The following is a 22,976-nucleotide window of genomic DNA, read 5'->3' on the forward strand; positions in this document are numbered from 1 at the left end:
AAGTGCAGGATAAACAATAACACCAATTATTCCAGCTGGAAAGAATTGTTTTTCCTGGCTTGTTTTCTGGCTGGGAGGGAGACCTGGCTGGAATTACATGAAGTATTTCTGATGAGGAAAGCTTCTTTTCAAACGTTTTGAAGTTGCTGTTACTGCTTAGCACCTAAATTTAAACATTTTCTGTAGGGTTTTTGTGTTTGTTTTGTTTTTTTAATTGAGTTCCTCATTCTTCTGAGGTTTTTTGGTTTGTTTCTGTTTGTTTGTTTGGGGTTTTTTTTGTTTGGATGTTTGCTTTGGGGGGTTTTGGGGGTTTTTTTGAGGTTGTTTTTTTGGGGTTTTTTTGGTTGGTTTTTTTTAATTGCAATGGAAGACTCATCAAATAATAATTCATATTTCTCTGCCTGATTCAAACCCCAGAACAGCAGAAATACACTCAAGCAACCCAAGGACTACTCTGCACTGATGAGCTGGGACACAGGGCTCCAGAGCCCAGAATTTGGGAAAACAATTTGGCCCAATCTTGCCCAGAGATATCAAGGCTGACCCTCCAAGCACTCCACATCCCATGGGGGTTTTTCTGCTGTAGGATTTCTCTTGTTTCATTAAAGAAGACTCACTCAGGACCTCAGGTGGCTTAAAGCTTCTTAAACCAGGAGGACTCAGACACCTGCTGGCTGTCTGGAATACCTGGGGTGGCCTCAGACCCAGGTGAAAGCTTCATGGGCCCCCAAAGCTGCAGTGTCCCTAAGCAAGAGCATCTGCTGCCTGGTACAGACACATCCCTGTGCCCTACCTGCAGCCCTCTGAGTGTTTAGACACAACCCTATAAATGTTTTACCAAGGAGTCACTTCCCTGCTGCCTGCAGCCCCTGGATTGCTCTCAGCCTCTGTGTCTGCAGGGTAGGGAAGTCCCCAGGCTGTTCCTGCAGCCAGGATGCTCCCTCCATCCATCCATCCATCCCATCCATCCCCATCCATTCATCCATCTATCCATCCCCATCCATCCATCTATCCATTCATCCCTCCCTATCCGTCCATCCCCATCCATCCATCCATCATCCATCCATCCCATCCACCCATCCATCCCTCCATCCATCCCATCCTGACACCCCTCCCCTTTCAGCAGCCCCCTCCTCCAGCTGGGATTCACCAGCTCTGTCTGAATGGTTCTGAGGGAGGTTCTGAGGTTCAGCACAGCTCTACATTCACACCCTGCTGCTCTGATTCCTCACTCCAAGCTTTGGGCAGCCTTGCACGAAGATGCCCAGATTTGTGCCTTTCTAAAGGCACAGAAAAAGAGACAGAGAGAAAGATCTGTCCAGCCAAGCTTCCCCCAGGCAACACATTTAATGCTGAGAGCCTGGCAGATACTAAAGGCACAAACAGAACAAATGAAAAGATCTTCAGCTCTATGGAAGGCCTTGGCTGCTAAATACTTAACACCAGGATCTCCCCTTCCTGCTCTCTGTCTGCATTCAGCTCCCTGTGGCTGCAGAGGACCAAGAGCTCTGGGTTCCAGCTCTGACACCCACCCCAGGGAACCAAACCCAGCACAGCTGAGGACAGACTGCATGGAAAATCCGAGTGGGATGCTCGGGGAGCAAGAACATCTGCAGAAAGGCTTGGAAACAGCTGTGCTCCCAAATCTGCCTAAAAGTAAAGGTTTAAAAAGTGTTTAAAAGCAGTGTATTGGAGCTTGTTCTTCTTAAATGGCAGCAGGGTGCAAGTCAGGATGGGTTTAGTGGGAAACCTGCTTGAGTGGTTGGTGTGGCAGGGTGTGAGTTGCAGGACCCCCCCCCCCACAGCCCCCCAATATTTCTGTATACTGGAGAGCAAAACCAGGGAGCTGGAGTTATTTGAAACAAACCTGGGAGCAAATTTCCCCAATAAAAAGAAAAATACCATTTTTTGACAAAAGGAAGGATTCGTGGAGGTGCTGCTTGCACTGCAGCTTTATTCTGGGGGGAGGAAAAAATGAATTCACCTGTACTGGGTGGCATCTCTTGGGCTTCAGTGGAGCAGGAATGAAACACCTGACTTTGTGTAGCAAGGTTTCTGAGCACTGACCCAGAGGAACATATCCAGATCCAGCCCATTTTTATGTACATGTATGGATGGGATCTCAGGGAGTTAGGTGGTTTTGTTCTGCTTCCAAACTGACAAGAAGGATGCAGCAATCCAGGCACAAGGAACCCTCCTAAGCTGTGCTGAGCACACTTCCCAGCACCCTACAGAGCACTTGGCATGGTGCTGGGACAGAGCTCAACCCCTCTCTGTCCCACATCCATCACCCCACAGGTATCACACACACCCAGCTGGGTAGCAACACCCCCCAGCTTTCCCTGGAGCAAAGAAACTTCCCTGTCCCTCATGTGCAGGGGATCCTTGTGCTTTAGGAAAGAGAAAGCAATGAAAAAAAAGTCAAAATGGACTCAAACTACAAACTGAGTTCTTCTCTCAGTTAACATTTCGTGGTGCAGTTGGGTGGTTTTCAGTGGGGGCAAAGCACTGGGATTTCTTTGCCACGGAGATAGACAACGTGGAACTCAGTGTGTCAAAAAAAAAAAAAAAAAAAAAAAAAAAAAAAAAAAGAGAGAAAAAACCTTGTTGCATATTCCAACATGTGGAGCCACTTAGTGGCAGGAAAAAGCAACTTCTTGAGAGGGAATTTTGATCTAGAGTGGTGGTTTAAAGCCTTTTTCTAGTTGCAGACCCATAAAACATCTGTCTGCATAACAAATGGAAGTCCACTGAGCATCAGCTCTCCCATCTCAGCCCCCTGAGATGTTCCAACACAAACAAGGTGAGGCAAAGCTGAGCTCTCCTAGACCTGCCCAGGGCTGTCTGCAGATGGCTTGGCAGCAGAGAGCTGATCCTGAGCAGATCATCAGCAGAACTGTGCCCACCCCTCCCTCAGACAGAACTGTGCTCATTTCTCTAGGACTGAAGCTGCTGCTGGGTGTGGAACTGATACCCCCAGGCCTGTCCCACCCTGACCAAGCTGCTCAGCTCTGCCCACACAAAAACTCAGCATTTCAGGACTATCTGCCACACACCAGAGAACCATTCAGGCTGTGAGCATCATCTCAGCAGCACCCACGAGGCTCCCCTGGCTCAAGCTGTGACTGCCTTGGGGGGAACACCTTGGGCAAGTCCTGGGGAGCCCATTTCCCTCATCCAAAGGCCCCCAGAACCTCAGAGGGACCTCTTACAGCCACCTCTTCCGTAGCTGATTGAGGGGAATAAGTGGCTGCATTTGGAGGCAGAGGATCCAGGCACCACCCTCACCTCCTGATGAGTTTTTCTCATCCCATGGTGCTTGGACATCACCTGCCCCCTGCTCCCAACCTGGGCTTTGGCCTTAGCTCTGGTTTGACATCTCTGTACACAAGGTCAGAACACTGCTGAGGGGATAACTCAGTCCCCTGCATTGTCCCTGACTGTGACAGGGTAGGGTGAAAATTGTTCTAAGTTGTCCTGGAGGAGCCTTTCTTACTTATTCGAGCATTATTTCTTCATTGGTTTAGGATTTGTTAGTGTATCACAGGTAAATCTGCTCAAGGAACTACTAGGAAAGCACATGGAAAGCAACTGCTGCACCCAACAACGAATAGCACAGACCAGGCCTTGGTTTCCATCCTGTTTCTTCTCAGAGCATTTGATTAGTTTGGTTAATTGAACATGTAACACACTCTGTTATCAGGCACCAGCAAAAGAGGGTTTATGACTCAAACAAATATGGCCATTAATAGCTGGTTCTGCCGTAACAAACAGGACTATTAGCTTTGGAGAGGCAGTATTTTCTGTATGGCTTTTTGGTAAATTGGTTGCTTAATCAAGGCTTTTTTATTTTTTTAAATAAATAATAATAATAAAAAAAAGACAAAAAGACCTCCACTTCAGTGGCTGCCTCTGAGCATTCCGGGCAGGACTGCAAGGGGACACAATTCACAGCACTGTGAGCAACCTGTGTCATACAAACATTCCCCTCCTTTTGGGTTGATCTGCTATGAGGACACCATCACAAATCACTCCAAGCAACTATAAACCCCCTAAAACTCAGCAGACCAGGTCCAACCAGGCTTGGGCTCGTTTAGTAGCAGACTAATGAAAACTAATTAGCAAATGTGCTCAGTGAATGAAACTAAACTCAGCCATGGCCTTGCCCACCTCCTGGTGTCCATCCATCACCTCTTGGTGCCTCCTGGTGACCCAGGGGGAGCAAAGCACATTTTCTGCTGTGTTTGCACCAGGTGATGGAGAGATCAGGATGGCTCTGCCCACCCTGGGGAGGAGAAAAAACTGCCTGAGAGAGAGGAACTTCTACTGCTCCTCACCACCCAGAGAGGTTTGGTCAGAACACCACCAGATCCATGGACAGGAGGAGACTAAATTCCCAAAAAAGGCACCAGCGTATCCAGGTCTCTGCAGGGCAGGGCTCAGAGGAGAGGAGGAGAAGGGGAGAATTCCCAAATGTGCCTCACACTACACACTTGTAGCACAATGCTGGGGAGAGGCTCCCAGATTTGTTTAAATACATTTTCTGCCCTTTTTCTCAACGTGTAAGTGCTCAGGAAAGGTGCCAGCCAGAAACCCAAAAACCCTCTATATTTTCTTATACAAAACAAACTTGTTCCGTAGGCACAGCCAGAGCCACACCAGAATTTGAACCCTTGAGTTTCTCCACCCCCCCAGATCAATGGAATCACCACTAAAGTTTAAGGACACAACCTCCCCCCCAAGGCCATGCAGAGAGCTGCTCTCTGCCCACACCACCCCGTGCCACCCATCACAACACACTGCGAACCCACTGGGGGCCGTTCCCCCTAAAACTGAGACAAATCCCCCTTGGGCAGCCGGACGAGCGGACACCCAGCCCGGGCCTGGGCTGCTCGGGAGAGGCCCCGGGCGGCCCCGAGGGCGGCGGCTTCAGCACCATGGACAGGGACGGGGACGGGACCGGGACCGAGCGCTGCTGCCTGCACCCCCCTGACTGCACCCCCCTGCTGCACCCCCTCCTGCACCCCCTGCTGCACCCCCTCCTGCACCCCCTGCTGCACCCCCTCCTACATCCCTCCCTGCTGCATCCCCCTGCTGCACCCCCTGCTGCACCCCCTGCTGCACCACCCTGCTGCACCCCCTGCTGCACCACCCTGCTGCACCCCCTCCTGCACCCCCTGCTGCACCCCTGCTGCAACCCCTGCTGCAACCCCTGCTGCAACCCCCTGCTGCACCCTCTGCTGCACCCCCCCTGCCTACACCCCTCTTCCTGCACCCATCCTGCCTGCATCCACCCTGAACCCCCCTTGCCTGTACCTCCCCTGCCCGCACCCCCGCTGCCTGGTGTGTTGTTTGGGTAGCTGCCATCCTAAGGATGGGCTGGACAGGCACTGTAAATTCTCTGAAGTGCCCATTCCTACCAACTGGAGCCAAAATCCCAAGGACACAGCAGGACTGTGCCCCTCTCTGCCTTGATATATTTAATTTCAATGGATGGGAGTAACTACTTTGACTCCACTGAGCAGGGAACAGGTAAACTAACTGCAGAAGATTATAATCCAATTCCTTTGCAGAAGAAATCAATCTCCATGACTGCCTCACACCTCTCCTGCAGTTTCCAATTGGCCCCTGTGCCAGAGGAGCTGCTTTTATGATGGATCTGGGGCATTTATTATGACAACAGAAGGCATAAACACTGCCCAGCATAAAACAGCTTGAGAGCTCTGATTCCAAGCTAAATACAATAAGAGGAGAGAACCTTCCTACACCAGGGAAATGCAGACTGCTTTAGTGGGTTATGCTTGGGATCATTATGTTTTCACTACAGGGAAACTCACACCCCTCCCCAGCCCAAACTTGGTGAGGAACATTCTTATTATTTCAGTTACTCTGAACCCTCCCTGCTTCCCCCAGAAGGTTCATGCCTCTTGCACATGGAGGAGAGACCAGAACACAAAGGCAATCACCACCCAGAGCATCCTTTTACAGCATCAGCCTCAGCTCCCAGGGGAAAATCTCTCAAACCCAAGTACTGCTGGAGTCCTGCTTGCCAGAGCCCCTAAATGCCTGGAAGAATGGGATTTAGGAAGCCTCCTGAAGCCACACAGCTGCTGCCCAGCTTGGCACAGTTTGACTCATGCCAGGCAGAGATCTTCCCTGGTCCTCACTGGCACTGCCAGAGCTCATCCCTGCTGGCACCAGGACAAACCCTCTGCACCTCCTGCTGCTGTGCTGCTGCCACACAGAACAAATTCCAACTTCTCCAGGACCAGGGATCCTCTTAGCAGGGCAGTTACATGAAAAGGGCAGCAGTCTCCTTCCTTAGAACTAATTCTGCTAGATGGGGCCAGGACAAGCTCTGCTTCTTTCCAGGAGCTTTCCTTGCTCTCCTGGCTTTCTGTACAAGACATTTGCAGCTTGAGGAGTCTTTTTCCACAAGCAGTCCAAGGGCTCAGACACTGCTGTGTCCTCTGGAAGGATCAGGATGGTTTAAACTCCTCAGGAAAATATGAAACATCCCCTGAACAAATGGTCCTGAAAACAGGAATTCTGTGTCCCAGGGACACAGCTGTGTCCCCAGATACCCCACTCTGCTGTGCACAGCTCTGTTTTTCATCAGTCACCCACACTGCACAAACCCCTCGTGGCTGAAGCCTCCCCTGTCACAGGAACTGGGAATTTGTGGATCCTGTCCCAGGGACGGGAGGTGGCACCTCCACACCAGGTTCTGCTGCATGGGCAGGAGTGACACTCTCAGCATAGAATCATAGAATGGGCTGGGTTGGAAGGGACCTCAGAGATCATCAAGTCCAACCCTTGATCCACTCCCCCCGTGGTTCCCAGCCCATGGCACTCAGTGCCACATCCAGGCTCTTTGGAAAGATCTCCAGACATGGAGAATCCACTACTTCCCTGGGCAGCCCATTCCAATGCCTGATCACCCTCTCCAGAAAGAAATTCTTTCTAATCTCCAACCTAAACCTCCCCTGGCACAACTTGAGACCCTGCCCTCTTGTCTTGCTGAGAGTTGCCTGGGAAAAGAGCCCAACCCCCCCTGGCTCCAACCTCCTTTCAGGGAGTTGGAGAGAGTGATGAGGTCTCCCCTGAGCCTCCTCTTCTCCAGCCTCAACACCCCCAGCTCCCTCAGCCTCTCCTCATAGGATCTGTGCTGGATCCCTTCACCAGCCTTGTTGCCTCCTTTGGACCCGCTCCAGGACCTTGATATCCTTCCTAAACTGAGAGGGAATGGGAACATCCATGGGAACATCACTCACAAACTCTGGTGCCTCAAGTTTAGGGTCCCCTAAGGCAAAACTCCAACTAAAAAGATGTTTTCAGGATGGCAAATTTAGATTTAGGGGCCTGAACTCCACCTACTTTTTTCTTTTTTTTTTTTTTAATTGGGTCCAGATCCTTGACACATCTGCAAACCCAACCCTTAGCAATAAAAATCCAACTACCCATAAGTGGAAGAAGTTTTACCCAGCAGCACAGGGATCCCATAAAGCACCCACTGCCTGCTCTGCTCCCTGGCACCTCGAGGAGTGTTTAAAGCTAACAGGGGGCAGGAGGGGTCCTAAAAAAGCTAAATCTGGGGGTGCTTGAACACTCAGCTGCACTGATCCCACATGCTGGCTGTTTCTCAGCCTCTTCCCTCTGGATCAAAGCTCTGATCCCCGTTTCCTGGGAGAGCCCTGAGGTCAGCACCCAGCTCCAACACAGGATAAGGATGCAGCCAGACACTCCTTGTTTTCTTTTTTTCTCCTTCCTTCAACAGAAGATGGAAGATGAGATGTAAGAGATAGGCAAGTGAAAAACTCTAATCTCTAATTTCAGCTTGAGAATTTGCTTTGGCCTTTGGGGTATTAAAATGATAGCACTTTCAGACTGTATCAAAAAAAAAAAAAGGCATAAACTCTTTGATTGACAACTTTCTTATTTTTTTTTTTTTTCTTTTCAGAAGGCATTACACTCAGTTAGTCTTCACATGAAGTCAATTACTGCTTCTACCTTTAAGATCAAATGCTCTCTTCATCACCGAGGGGAGGAAAAGCCACCAAATCTGTGCAATTTCTGCCTGGATTTGGTAACCAGTGACACCACCAGCAAGGAAGCAGATCCCTGATCCCCTGGGATTAAACCCCTCGGGTGACCTTTTCCTCAGACACCAAACCCTGTCCTGCCAAGGGGTTTCTTTCCTGCAGGACTTCAGAGGTTGGACAGACCAAGCAGTCCTGCTGCTCCTGCCAAGGTTCCCTCCAGGTGACAAGTGACAGAGCCTGAACACTGCCCAGACCTGGGTCTGAAATGGGTTTTGTGCTGTTTTCAGGACTGACACCTCTGATCCCTGCAGCTGGGGGCACACAAAATGCTCTCCACATTTTTGTGTCTGCTTTCAATCCATGGCAGGGCTTTGTACCAGCCATTTGCACTAAGGATGCTTGGAGGGTTTTCCTAGAGATTGTTTTTTTTTCTTTCTAACAAAGGGCTGGATTAATGAAGTTAAACCACTTTGCAACACTGTAAGTTCACTTCTTCTCTTCTTTTTTTTTTTTTTTTTTTTTTTTAATGGGAAACAACCAGAGCATCTTGCTCTAATAAACTCCAAATGCCTTGTCTGGACCTTGCTATCACAGCCAGCCAAGAACCCAGAAAGGATGAAGCCCAATTTGATTTTTTTTTAAAATTTCTCTGTCAAAACATTTAGTTTTGACTACCTGGAAATATCCCAATACAACATCAAAACCCAGTAGCTCAGGAATATGCTGAACGGAGCTTCTTGAAAAAAAAAAAAAACCAAACCAAACCAAACCAAAAGCCTCATTGAACAAAATTACAGTTTTTCATCCCAGTTCAGGCCAAAATAAAACCCTGCTCTCCCTGGAAGGACTCTGAGCATCACCAGGCACCAACCCACAGCTCCCAGAAGCACAACCCTGCCCGTCAGGCTTTACAGAAGCCAAAGCACCTTCCCAAGGCAAGGACTGACTGGAGGGGAATATTTTGGCAACCTGCTTCCAGCAGCTCTCAGGCACAGGCAGAGTTTCTCCTGGGATCATCCCTGAGCAGGAGCATCCTCTGGGAGTGGTTCCAACCAAACCCCCCCATCCAAGCATCAGGGCTCCCAGCAGGGCAGAACAAAATCCTGGGGTTTTGGGGGGGATCAGTCATTTCCTATTCCCTTCCCAAAACTGAGCTGGGGTCACCAGCCCTCCCAGGGCAGCCCCCTCAGCTTGCAGCCCATGCCACGAGGGGAGGATTAGGATGTGCAGCCCCATCCACTGGGAATCAGGTTCCTCCAGCACAGCCCCTCCCTGCAGGGCTTGGTTCCCATCTGCTGGGGAGCAGGCAGGGCAGCACCCAGGATTAGGGGGACCTGGATTAGCTGTTCCCTTCCCTGCTGTTCCAGAGGGGTTTGGAGCAGGTGCCACATCCCCTGTCCCCCCCTGGCCGCCAGCCAGTCTGAGGACAGCTTGGAGCAGCTGTCCAGGGCTGGACATCTGAGTGTGAGGCCACATGTCACCAGGAAGGGCAAATGCCACCAGTGCCTTCCCTCTAATCTGGGATAATTCCTTTTTAGAAACATGATCTGGCTTGAACACCCCAGGCGTCGAGATCCTGGGCAAAGCCCAGGTGGGGAAGGAGACTTTTTTCCTCGCCTTTCTTTGTTAGATTATGATGGGGTGGAGTGTGTTTTCTTTTCTCCTTCTTAGCATCCAAGCTGGTAAGAAAACAGATGACAAAAGCCCCTGAAACATTCCAGGCTCTTCTGTTTTCCTCAACCCTCATTTGGGGAAACTCAAAAGCATCTGAGCACCTGGTGTGGGCACTTGTGTCCTGAGCAGGAACATGGGCAGGAGAGGAGAAACTCAGCCTTTCAGAGCACATTTCTCAGTTCACTCCCATGTGGATCATTTTTACCTTTACCACTCCTGTGGATAATATTAGAAATATTACAAAGTTTGCAGCTTATGAGAGGGGATGAGAGAAAACAAGTCCTAAAGTCAATATTTAACCTCCCTTGGATCTGTTGGAGGGTGGGAGGAAACCATTTGGTGTGTTAGACCTGAACTGGGGTTTGTACACACACACAGAATTCCCTTTTGGAAGAGTGAGTTGTCCAATGGCTGCTCCAGAGCCATGGCATGGGGTTAACCCTCAGGCACTTCAAGCCTTCCAATGGATTATATGTAAAATAGCTCATCCAGCCTAACCACAAGTCAGGGATTTCCTAATCCATACCAAAGATCCTGGTGTGTTAGCAAGAAGCCCAAGTTAATGACCACAGAGGTCTCTCCAGCTTCACATGCTATTAGAGGATGTGGAAGGGAACAGCTACTACACAGCTTCTACCCAACTTCTGCCTCTGCAAATGCAAAATACTTAGAAAAAAAATAAAAATAAAAAAATGAGGTCATGCAGCAGTACTCCAACATGAACTGTGAGCCCTATAAACGTCATTCCCTGGAGGAGCCAACCCAGCTGTGGTGGGAAAGCTGCATCTGAGGTTAAAAACAGGTCTAGGGTGAAGATCTGAATCCCTCAAATCACAGCTGCTCTCCTGGGATGAGTTGGGAGGAGAGTTCAGGTTAAGAAGTTAAGAGAAGGGAAAACCTTGGGTCCTGTTTGTGACATCCAGGACAATGCAGCATCCCTGAGAGAGCTGTCAGGACACAGGGCCCTATAACCCAGACCCTACACTGCTCTGAGGGCAGATCCCACTCAACAGCTTTGACTCCACACCCTGACCCATCCTGGAACAGCTGCTTGATTAGTTTTGAAAATAAGAAACATCAAAAGGCCAGTGCTGCTTTGCTCTTAAGGCATTTCTGTAGCTGCTACCTCACGTTTTTTATTTGATGGGTGGCAAGGGGAAGTCCAGTCATGGATCTTTTGATCTGGGAAGATTGGCATGGGGAAAAGAGGAATGTCCAACCCTGGAACCAAGTGTGGTCCCTGGAAATGCCTCTGGTGAGATATTCCTCTGCACAGCATCCTCCTCACACCCAGCAGCTTTCATCATTTGGGTGTGATTTGAGCTGCCTGGGGCAGCAGCCTGAAAGCAGGTTTTTAAAAAAAATAATGAGGAAAAAAAATATATAAATATCAGGAATCAGAACACCATAAAGTTATCAACATCAACAAAGCAAAGAGCTAAAAACCAGCAGCAATTTCCAGCCTCCTCCAACAGCCTTCATTAGGGATTCACTGCCACAAACTTTCTTTCAAATGGACCTGTTTAAATGTAGGAAATGTGTAGTGGATTAGGTGCTGCTTTAAGCAGGCTCCCAATGGGACTTCCTTAAGTGGAAACAGCTCTTTGGAGGAACATCCTGAAATTTGTTTTGACTTATCTCCTGAGCTGTCTGGAGATTCAAATCCTCACTCAGATGTGGCCTCCTAACTGTGCCTGCAGCTTCAAATCGTGTAGGAAATGGGTTTCTGAAAGGCTGTTAAATAACAGAAATGCTGGCAAGTAAAAATAAAAATGATTTTTTTCTTCTCCACTCCAGAGGGGGAAAAATGTGTTTGACCTGCTCAAGCCCAGCAGAAATTTTCTCACAAGTTTAAAGGACTTGGCTGAGAAGGTTACAACACCCAGATTGTCTCCTGGGGGAGACTTGACCACTTATTGTCTTTTCTAAGAGCTGTGCCCCTCTGAAACTGCAGTAGAATAATTAAGACCATCCAAAAAAAAAGTTCTGTTTCCCAGAAAAATGGGCTTCTGGACAGCAACAAACACTTAGGAAGAAAATACAGTTTTATTTGGGGTTTTGTGTTTGTTTAAAGTACTTTCTTTTAAAAATTGAATGCTCCCACCTAAAAATAATGCTCGTTTTTCATCCTAAAGCACCAGAATTAGTAAATCCAGGCTCAGCCCAGGCCATGGCCCCAGCTCTAACATTAGGGTGGCCCTATTGCTTTTTGCTGACTTTGCTCTGCCTTGTCCCTGCAAGCCCTGATCCTTCAGGCTGAGCCTGGCCAGGGTGCTCACCCTGGGGGTCTGTCACCCGTGGGGTCCTCCCCAGGGATACAGGGAGAGCCTTGCACATGAGAACCTTTCACCTGCTCCAGCAAAGCATCTCTTGGCACTAAATGGGTAGAAGAAGAGAATGCTGAGGGGAATTTTGACTCCATGCAATAAATAGGTCAGTAAGGAATGGCAGAGTGTCTGCAAAGGGCTGAAGCTCAGAAAAGAAAGGAATTTCTTTCTGGAGAGGGTGATCAGGCATTGGAATGGGCTGCCCAGGGAAGTAGTGGATTCTCCGTGTCTGGAGATCTTTCCAAAGAGCCTGGATGTGGCACTGAGTGCCATGGGCTGGGAACCACGGGGGGAGTGGATCAAGGGTTGGACTTGATGAGCTCTGAGGTCCCTTCCAACCCAGCCCATTCTATGATTCTATGAATTTATCTTTGCTCTGCCCTCGTAGAGGTGGCAGAGGCAAAGCACCTCCTGGAGACCCCCTGAGGAGCTGGAAGAGACATCCTGCAAGGATCCTGCATCTTAGAATCATAGAATCATAGAATTGGCTAGGTTGGAAGGGACCTCAGAGATCATCAAGTCCAACCCTTGATCCACTACTGCTGCAGTTCCCAGCCCATGGCACTCAGTGCCACATCCAGTCTCTTTTTAAATATCTCCAGGGACAGAGAATCCACTACTTCCCTGGGCAGCCCATTACACCCTCTCCGTAAAGAAATTCTTTCTAATATCCAGCCTACCATGTAAAATGATAATAACTGGTGGGCAGCATAGATGGCCCTTTAGTATGAACCAAAATAAAGCCTAAATCAGCACAATTTTTAATTTAATTCAGTAAGTTGCTCCTGTCCTGGATCATTCAGTAAACCACTCAGTGTCATGTTCACTAGACTTGGCATTACTGGAGCAGAAATTAAAAAAAAAAAAAAAAAAAAAAGATTCACATATATTACAGCTACATAGACAGCAAAAAATTATGCCAGAATGACTGTTTAAGGATAATTTATAATGTATATGAGAAGTAAAGCATAACTCTTCAATAACAATGCTGGATTCTATAAAATTAGGTATAGCCTCAAGAAGGAAAAAAAAGAAATTACCACCATCTTCACCACCCTCAGCTAAGGAACAGCCCCAAAACCTTCCCCCTTCCCACTGATTCCCTTCTACCACCTCTTCATCCCCTGGAGCCCCAGCTCCCAGCCATGCCCAGAGCTTCTCCTCCTTCACAGTTCAGTTCCCTCAGGACCCTCCCAGGAATGTCCCTGGCACTCAGAGTGCCCCTGTCCATCTCACAGCCCCCTGGCACAGCCACCTCCTGCAGGCAGAGGCCACTTCTGGGTCCCAGGGAAAGCTGTGGCAGTGACAAACACCACCAGGAAGGCTCCTCAAACCTTTCTGGGGTCTTCTCCAACCCACCCCAGCACCTCCAGGGCTGTTGCCCATCTTCAGACAGGGCTGAAGCCCATCAGGTGATTTCCAACTGATACAGAGTTAGTCCCAGGATGGAAGGGGCTTGGAAGGGACCTCTGGAGATCATTGGAAAATCCTCCAAAAAGTCATCAAAAACTGCACCTCTAGGGACGAGACATTTGGGGGAACAGGAAAGACCTGCAGAGCTGGGACTGGCACCAGTTACCCTCTGGGCATCACAGGGGATGGGTTCTGCCCAGGGTTTAGTCTGCTCCCCCAAAATAAACATCCCAACCATGGGCTCAGAGCTGCTGGGAAAAAAAAAAAACAAAACAAAAAAAAGAAACCAAAATGATTTGGGCCATTACACCTCCAATCAGGGGCTCAAGAACATCTGGAGCACACCTGGAGACAAACTGGGGCTTGGTTCCCAATCATCCCCCTCCTCTGTGCCCAAAGCCTCACTCTTCACAAGAAATAAACCAGAGCACCTCATCCAGAGCAGTTGCCAAGGTGTCCTTTGGAGTGACTGGGGAAAGATGCCTTGCAGAGGGTGACACCCAGAAAGCTGACTTTTCAAATGGGTAATTCAATGCTTCAGCAAAGCTGCCTGAAAGTTGTTGGTTTTTTTTTTTTGTTTTTTTTTTTTTTTGAAGATTTGATTAGAAAATGCCAATTAATCTGTTTCATCAAAAAAAAAAACCAAAAAAAGCTCACAGCTTTTCCTAGGAAAGCATCTGTTTTGATGTGGGTTTTTTATGTTGTTGTTGTCTCTTTTAATTTAAAAGAGAGAGAAGTTATAAGAAAAAAAAAAAAAGAATCCAGTTTTCTGCTTTTAAATGACTTTGAAATTTAAGCTAAATGGAGTAAAAGAAATCTTTTTAAAATAAGAAACATTCACAACCAAACTACCACATGACCTTGCTGGGGGATGTGCATCCTCAGAAGGAAAAGTTCACTTTCTGGCTGAGGGGAAAAAGAAAAACCAGGAGCTGTATGTTTGGCTTTTATTATTATGAAAACCACCCTGTTCTTAGCAAAAGACCAACAACCCCAGGACTCTATTTGCTGGCTCCCCAAAGCCATCCCTGAGGGGGAACATCTCTGGCTGATCACCCAGTGGGCTCCATCCTCCCCAAGGTCCCTGCAGGATGCCACCTCCTCCCCTTGTCACCTTCTGCCTTTCCAGACCTCAGCTCCCAGAGTTCCCAGCACCATCCCAGAGCTGTTCAGCTCCATCCCAACAAACCAAGGAGCTGAATGAACCTCCTGCCCCTGCCTCCCCTTCCCTCATCCCTCCTCCAAATGCTGCTCCCCAGAGATAAGCCCCTGGCATTTTCCCTCCCTGCCCCCAAGCTGCCACCATCAGAAGAAAGTGCAAAGCATCCCCCAGCAGCCCCAGCCCCACCGTTTATGTTCAAAGTCAGGATTATCTCTTCTGCTCCAAATCCCTTCAAACAGGATGCCGGATGAAAGGGAAGCATGCTCCACAGATAAAACTGGAATATAGGTTCATGGAGCAGCACTGCAGGAAAGGTTTTATCTCAGAATGGGTCCAAACACCTCGTTGGGTGGGGAATCACTCATTGGGACTCCTGCTGGGGCCTTTGGGGACCTCCTATAAACCAGCAAGAACCTCAAGCATGAAACCAAACCTAAAAGGATGGGGCAGGTGGAGGAGATCCCTCTGGACCCTCCCTGACAGCCACTTCTGTCCCTTGCAATGAGCCAGAGATCTCCTCAGGACCCCAGCTCTGTACTCCTGCCCCACATCTGCTCTGCTCAGCCAGAGGAGGCAAAAGAATGGACAGATTTTTGTTGAGGGAACACACAAATATCAACCTGAGTTGGTCAGTTCCTAAAAAGAAAGGAAAGGAAAAGGAAAAGGAAAGGAAAAGGAAAAGGAAAAGGAAAAGGAAAAGGAAAAGGAAAAGGAAAAGGAAAAGGAAAAGGAAAAGGAAAAGGAAAAGGAAAAGGAAAAGGAAAAGGAAAAGGAAAAGGAAAAGGAAAAGGAAAAGGAAAAAAAAAGAAAAGAGAGAAAAGAGAAGAGAAGAGAAGAGAAGAGAAGAGAAGAGAAGAGAAGAGAAGAGAAGAGAAGAGAAGAGAAGAGAAAGAAGAGAAGAGAAGAGAAGAGAAGAGAAGAGAAGAGAAGAGAAGAGAAGAGAAGAGAAGAGAAAGAAGAAAAAGAAAGGAAAGAGAAAAGAAAGAAATGGAAAAGAAAGGGGAAAAGAAAAGGAAAAGAAAGAAAAGGAGGGAAAGAAGGAAAGGAAAAGGAAAGAAAAAAACAGAGAAAGGAAAAGGAAAGAAGGAAAAGAAAGAAAAGTAAAGGAAAGGAAAGAAAAAGAAAAGAAAGAAAAGGGAAAGAAAGAAAAGAGAAGGAAAAGAGAAAAGAAAGGAGAAAAGTAAGAAAGGGGAAAAGAGAAGGAAAAGAAAGAAAAGGAAGAAAGAGCCTCCAAGACCTTTCCTTACCTCTCCTCATTTACTCAGAGGCTTCATCTAAAGATTCACAAAGGGCAGGAGATTAATTGTTCCAGCTGCCATCTCTGGGTGTGTAACCACAGACTTAGGACCTTTCAGCTCCTTCTCTCCAGTGCCTGACAAAGCTTTGGGAGATTTATACTCTGCCAGCCCTGGGTATCAGAGATTTTGTTCTCCCCAACCCTCTATTACTTGCCTACCCCCCATCTCAGGTCCAGTTCCTACTTTTGATACCTCTTTGTCCATTTTACCAGAGAATTGCCCCTTTTTCTACCCTGAAGTTCCCACAAGCTGGGTGCTGCTCACCCTGCTCCTGGCCTCTCCATCAGGACTGATCCCTCTGGTCCTACAGCCCTGGGCACATGGACAGAAGGCACCTCCCAGCCCCCAGCACTGGGGAGCATCCCCCAAGCCAGAGACACAGCACACCCCAGAGCAGAGCTGATCCTGGGATCAGAGAAGGGAATTGCCCTGATCACAGCTTCATCCCATTGCTGAAGTGATTCCTCTGGACTCTCTGGGATTGCTCTGAAGTGACCCTGAGGAGCTTCCCAGCTTCTGAAGGCAGCAATGAGCCAAGGTTTGGTCCCAGCCCTGGAGACAGCACCTACAGCTGCACCGAAGGCAGGGTGGGTCTGTCCCCAGCAGCTCCAGCCCTGCCATGGGGACACCCTCAAGGCCACCAGCCCAGGGTGCTCCAAGCCCCATCCAACCTGGGCTGGAACAGGGATGGGGCAGCCACAGCTTCCCTGGGAAACCTGGGGCTCAGCACCCTTAGAATCCCCTCTTTCAGTTTGAAACCCTTCCCCCTCATCCCATCCCTCCTTGCTCTTGTCCCAGATCCCTCCCCAGTTTTCCTGATGACCCTTTCCAGGCACTGGAAGGTTGCTCTGAGGTCTCCCTGGAGCCTTCTCTTCTCCAGGCTGAACACCCCCATCCCTCAGGCTGTTTCCCACCAGGAGCACATCCCAGAGCTGCAGCAGAGCAGCCCAGGGGATGGAGAAGCAGCTGCCAGCACCAAGCTCCCTGCCCATCTGCATGGAGATTCTGAAGGGGCAGTGGCTGCACTTCCATGGGATGCTCTTTGGAAGGTGACAGCCCTGTCACCAGGCCACAGAGCAGACAAAGAGCAAACCTGTCTGATGTGAAAAGCTGCTGATGTCTGCCAGGGAGAGTTTTATATATGAAGCCTATCCAAGACAAATGAAGATTGTATTAAGAGCCTGACTTAAACCCTAAGAGACAAGGGAAAAAAAAAATAATTCAGGTGACAAAAAATCATTACTCACATTTCTCACCCTAATTCATGCTGCTGGCATGATCAAACTGAGTCGTGGGAGTGAAGAGCAGAGCTGCAAGCTGGGATTCCTGTAGTGAATCTGAATTTCCAGTTTAGGCTGGTTTTACATCTCTAATCCATCTCCATCTCCCGGGATCCTCACTATCTCAGCAGCCCCTAATAGCTCCCAGCCATCACAGCCCTCATGCATCATTTCAGTTCTTTAGCCTTCATTACCACCTGGCCAGGCTTCCCCTGGAGCAACACATCCCCACTGCAAGCAGGAATAAAACTGCAGTGAAATCCCTGCTGTGAACAAAAGCAGTCCCAGTGTGCCCAGGAGAATTCCAGCCAGGCTCTGGTGCAAACCCATGACACCCACTCAATGCCTTGGTAACAGTCATTGGGGTTTTTTTTATTAAAACAGCACAGAAAACAGAGCCAAAAAAGGGAGGGCTGTCCCAAAGCAGGATCAAGTCAGCCCAAAAGCACTCCCCAAAGGTTGATCTGGTCTCCTGCAAAGCTCCAACTGTGCAGATGCTCCTGCTCCTCCCAGCCTCTCTCTCCCAATGACAGAAACTCCATGTATAGCAATTTATCCCTGGTAAATTTATGGTTTAACCCCCAGCATCCCCTCTGTGTGTGCATCTTATCCTCTGCAAAACCACCCCAGGGATCAACAGGGGCAGCTGGGCTGGGCATTGTCCCAGTATCCCAGCCCTGCACCAACCATCCCAGTATCTCCATTTTTCCCATATCTGGGAATCTTTGCCTGCTGCATGGAGCCCAGAGCCCCACAGAGCCCAGGCAGACATCCAGACCCAGGATTTTCAGTTGCCAGGGGTTCCAAGTCATCTTTGGGCTACTGTGGCACCACAAAGTGGCTTTTAAAGAGGATGATGTTGTACTTGGATGTGAGGCATCCCTGCCCATGATCCCTTCCAACCTGAGCCATTCCATGATGCTTCCCTGGAGCTATCCTGCACTATAAGAGAGATGCAAATCCCCCTAAGGCTGAAGCCCAGAGCACCCAGAGGGCTTGGATCCCAGGCTCTGAAACAGGATGTCAGCTTGAAGAACCACCCCTAGAAATCCAGAGTGGACAATAATGAAACCTCTCCAACTTTTGACCACTGCCTCCCAACCTCTCGCAGCCTGGTTCCCCACTTGTTCCCACCCAGCCCAGTTCCCAGGGCAAACTGGGACCCCCAGATGTGCTGCAGTGCTCAGCTCTGTGCCTGAGATTTACAGGATGTGGTTTGGAGATTTAGGGAATAAACTACTTCTAGGGATTGAAAATATTCAGGGTTTTCATAGGGTTGATTAAGGCACAGACATAAATTCTATCAGTCCCCTGCTGCAATTCCATTTTAAGGGTTTACAAACAACTCTGAATTTTCCAGGGACTCCCATTGTGTTCAGTCACAGGGCTGCTGAATCCCCACAGCATCACTTGTAAAACAAGTGAGGATTAACAATTCAGTAACTGTTGAAAATGTATTTTGCCATTTTCCCAATTTTGCCATTTTCCCAAACAGCCACAGAATCCCAGTGGGTGGGCCAGGGCCCAGTAAGTGAAGAACTAAAATGTTTTTAATTCTTCTTTTAAATCTTCTGTGGCTCCTCTGGGAGCAGAACCACAGCTCTACCCCCAGCCCTGCAGCCCTAACCCCCCAGAGAGCCCTGGGCAGCCCTGTCCCTTGGTATGGACACTGGATGCATGCAGCTGCTTGCCTTGTGTCAGGGACAATGCAGACAGCAGAGCAAACCCTCCAGGCTCTGGTTCCTCTGCACAAAATCAGATTTTGAGCCACATCCAGGGGGGAGTGAATTGGGTTTGCAAGACCCATTGGTCCTGGGATGCGAAGGATTCTACCAGGGCAAAAGCTTGCTGCTAGCAAAAGCACAGCCAGCCAGCAGTGTGCCCAGGTGGCCAAGAAGGCCAATGGCATCCTGGGCTGGCTCAGGAACAACGTGGCCAGCAGTTTCCAGGGAAGGGATTCTGCCCCTGTGCTCAGCCCTGGTGAGGCCACAGCTTGAGTCCTGTGTCCAGTTCTGGGCCCCTCAGCCCCTCAGGAAGGAGATTGAGGTGCTGGAGCAGGTCCAGAGAAGAGCAAGGAGGCTGTGAAGGGATCCAGCAGAATTCCTGTGAGGAAGGGCTGAGGGAGCTGGGGGTGTTGAGGCTGGAGAAGAGGAGGCTCAGGGGAGACCTCATCACTCTCTCCAACTCCCTGAAAGGAGGTTGGAGCCAGGGGGGGTTGGGCTCTTTTCCCAGGCAACTCTCAACAAGACAAGAGGGCAGGGTCTCAAGTTGTGCCAGGGGAGGTTTAGGTTGGAGATGAGAAAGAATTTCTTTCTGGAGAGGGTGATCAGGCATTGGAATGGGCTGCCCAGGGAAGTAGTGGATTCTCCGTGTCTGGAGATCTTTCCAAAGAGCCTGGATGTGGCACTGAGTGCCATGGGCTGGGAACCACGGGGGGAGTGGATCAAGGGTTGGACTTGATGAGCTCTGAGGTCCCTTCCAACCCAGCTGGTTCTGTGATTCTATGATCAAAGTCTTGCTCTGCAATGGACCAAAGTGCTGACTTGAACATATTTCCAAAAACATGGTTTGCATCTGGAGAAAGCCAGTATTCCAGAAATACGTGGGAGAGCATTCCTGTGCAAAGCAAGGTCTGCAAATGCCATAGCAGAATAGGTAAGAGCTCTTTGGAGACACAAGACTGGAAAACCTCCCTGATCTGAACCCTACAAAAGCCATTTTCATTAATGGAAAGAAAGGAAACAAAACCCATTTCCCTTCTGGAACATCAAACAGAATTTTACTGTTGCACTACTCCCCATATTCCATCCTCATCAATCCAGTAACTTTTCCTCCAGTGATTTTCTGCACCTCAGCTCTTTATTTGATTTTCATTTTCCCCAGTAAAAAGATCCTTATAAATCCCTGCCCCTTTATGTTTGTCCTCACAGGGGTAGAACATATCCTGGGCAGTGAGGAGCCCAGGAGGTTTTACAGGGTTTTTGGGTCAGAGTTCTGCAACATTTGGACCACATTAGAGCTCATCCACACCTTCCCTTTTATTGTACATTCCCTGGTATGTGCAGAAGTAGTTATCAGACATCTGAAATCAGAGATAAGCATTTTCCAGTTATTGCCCCTCTCAGGTGCTGGGTGGGTTTTATCTGCTGCATTTGATCTTTCTGTTTAATTCCTGCTTCCCCATTAACTTCTCCACTTCCCTGGGCTGCTGGGCCTGCAGGAATAGGGAAGAGCTCTGATAAAAGCAGACATCAGTCAAATCCCTTGCTTGAAGCTTGCACTTGAAAGGGACCCAGCTAAGGTGTTTGCCATCATGTTTAAGGATCTTCCCCTCTGTATTTGCAATAAACCTCTGAAAGCCAGCAACCCACATCACTTCCCTTAACAGAAACTTTTCCACCAACTTCCCCACTGCTCCATGGAGAGAAAGCAGCAGCCAGACCATGGTTAGAGCAAGAAACAGCCAGGCAAATATTCTGCTTTCTGTTTCCAGCTGGACCCAGCTTTTCAGACCCCTGTGACTCAGTTTCCCTGTCCACAACTGGTGCCCACCGCCTCTCCCTGCAGAGCCATCAGGAGCCTGGGTTAATGAATAGCTGGGAGGATATTCTGAGATCCTTGAGAGGCAGTAACAAAAACAAACAAACAAAAAACCCCCTGCAAATGTGTTGGGATTTATTTAATTGGAATAAGGGGAGGGGAAACCACTGGGGGATGCTCCCTGTTATCAGAAATCCCACATGCTGGCACAGAAGCCACCAGATGAGAGCCCCCACACTGTAGGTTTCTACCTGAGCTTGGGTGCTCTCAGGGTTGCCCCTGCCCAGCTGGGCAGCCCCATCCTCAGCAGCATCTTCAGCTCATGCTGGAGCATCCCAGCAGCACCAGTGCCCTCCCTCCACTCCAGTTCCAACTGCACCCATGGGGGGGTAGGAGGGGTGCAGAGCAAAACTTCTCTCTAAAACTTCAGTCTGAAAAAGACCCCACAGCTACGTGGTGGAGAGAAGAACCTGCTCACTGATTATTATTTTTTTTTTAAATCAGGCTGAGGTGTTTTCATTACAAAAACGTCATTTTCCATTTTCCCCTGGCATAACCTTTGGGAAGGTGAGAAGGGGGATTTACTGACCCACTGAAAGTCTCAGCAATGCTCAGGGAACCTCTCTGGCTCAGCCACATCCAACCCCCAAGTTCCTCCAGTGCCATGGCAAGCAAAAATCTCAAAAGGTCCCAAGCAGAGCACTTAGAGGACCACATGAAAGAGGGCAGAAGGGATGCTGCCTGGGAAGGGGATGTAAAAAAAAATAAATAAATCCAGATGTAATGATTTGTGGAGCCTTAGTAAGCACCCAGAGCTTTCTGAAGATGCTGACTTCAGGATGTGAGGGAGAGAGAGCAGGGTTACAGCTGGCATCGTGCCAGCCTCTAATTGCTGTTTGTAAAATCCTGCACCTGCAGGACGAGGTGACTGATTAAGATGCTTCATAAATCTCAGGCTGCTGAGCAGCTAAGACACGGTTACAATTTCCTCCATAAAGTTCTAGCCCTGAAAAATAAAATGGGTTTCCAAGGGAACCCAGGGGTTTCCACAAACAGAGATGATTGGCTTGAATTCTTTATTTAATGAAAACGTTCAAAATGAAACAAAATGATAAATGCTCTTTTTGAAAGGCATCATTTTGGGCTTGTTCACCAAATCTGGAAGGGCTCTGGCTTCCCATGCCTTTTTTTTTTTTCCTGTCTTTTTCTGTTAACATTTCTTCTCTTACAAAGTTCAGAAACACCCCCCAGCCCCCTAGAACTTTTTCCCCTCTATTTTTCCCTTCTCTCATTTTCTGCAAGCAGAAGATAAAATTAAAAACAAGCCAAGAACAAAAAGAAGTCTAAAGAAAACTTCAAATACAAGCAAAACCTGTCTTCCATGGGATGTAGAATTAAACTCATCATCTTCAAGTATTTAACAAATAACTTTTCCCAAAGGACCTACTTTCTGTGCTCACTGCAACACCAGATCTCAAAGGGGATTGAAAGGATGTGAAGGATTTTATCCACCTTAAAAAGGGAGAGAATCAAGGTACAGGGCTGTGAAATTATTGATAAGTGGGAGATTCACCTCCCTTCAGGTGAGAAGAGGGGCACAAAAGAGATGAGGACTAAACCCAGGTTTCCTTGTGATACAAACACCTTCACCTCAGCATTTGAATCCCATCTTTGCTGCCAAGAATTCAGTGATAAGGCAGGAACATCAAATAACAGATATTATCTCCAGGTCCAGAAGGAGTTTGCAGCAATAGGCATCATTACAAGAAAAAACCCAAATAGAAAGGAATCTCAAGGGAGTTTCTCTGCAGCTGGAGACCTTTGTCCAGCAGGACTTTTGCCCATGCCCAAACATCTCTAGATGATTTTTTTTTTAAACACTTAAAACCCATTCTACCCCATAAAATAAAAACATCAAGATCCTCCTTCCTAACCCCCCTTCCCTTGAAAGTGTCCCCCTGAAGACAAACATTTTGAGTGCTCACATTTGTGTTCCAGGGTGCCAAAGAAGCTGGAGGATAAAATAAATAACACAACCTATAACTCAGCATTAGCTTAATCCCTGCAGAACACTTTCTCCAGTGTAAACCAGCTGCTCCCACCCAGCACATCCCACATCTGGACAGCAGAGCCTGGGAAGCCCCTTCCCAGCCCCCAGCACTTGCCACAAGCCACCCCCAGCAAGCCCCCTCCTGGCTGCACCCCTCTGCCTGCTCCTTGCCTACCTCTCACCACGGAGA

Source organism: Calypte anna, chromosome 18 (assembly GCF_003957555.1).
Source record: "Calypte anna isolate BGI_N300 chromosome 18, bCalAnn1_v1.p, whole genome shotgun sequence".
NCBI classification, from domain to species: Eukaryota; Metazoa; Chordata; class Aves; order Apodiformes; family Trochilidae; genus Calypte; species Calypte anna.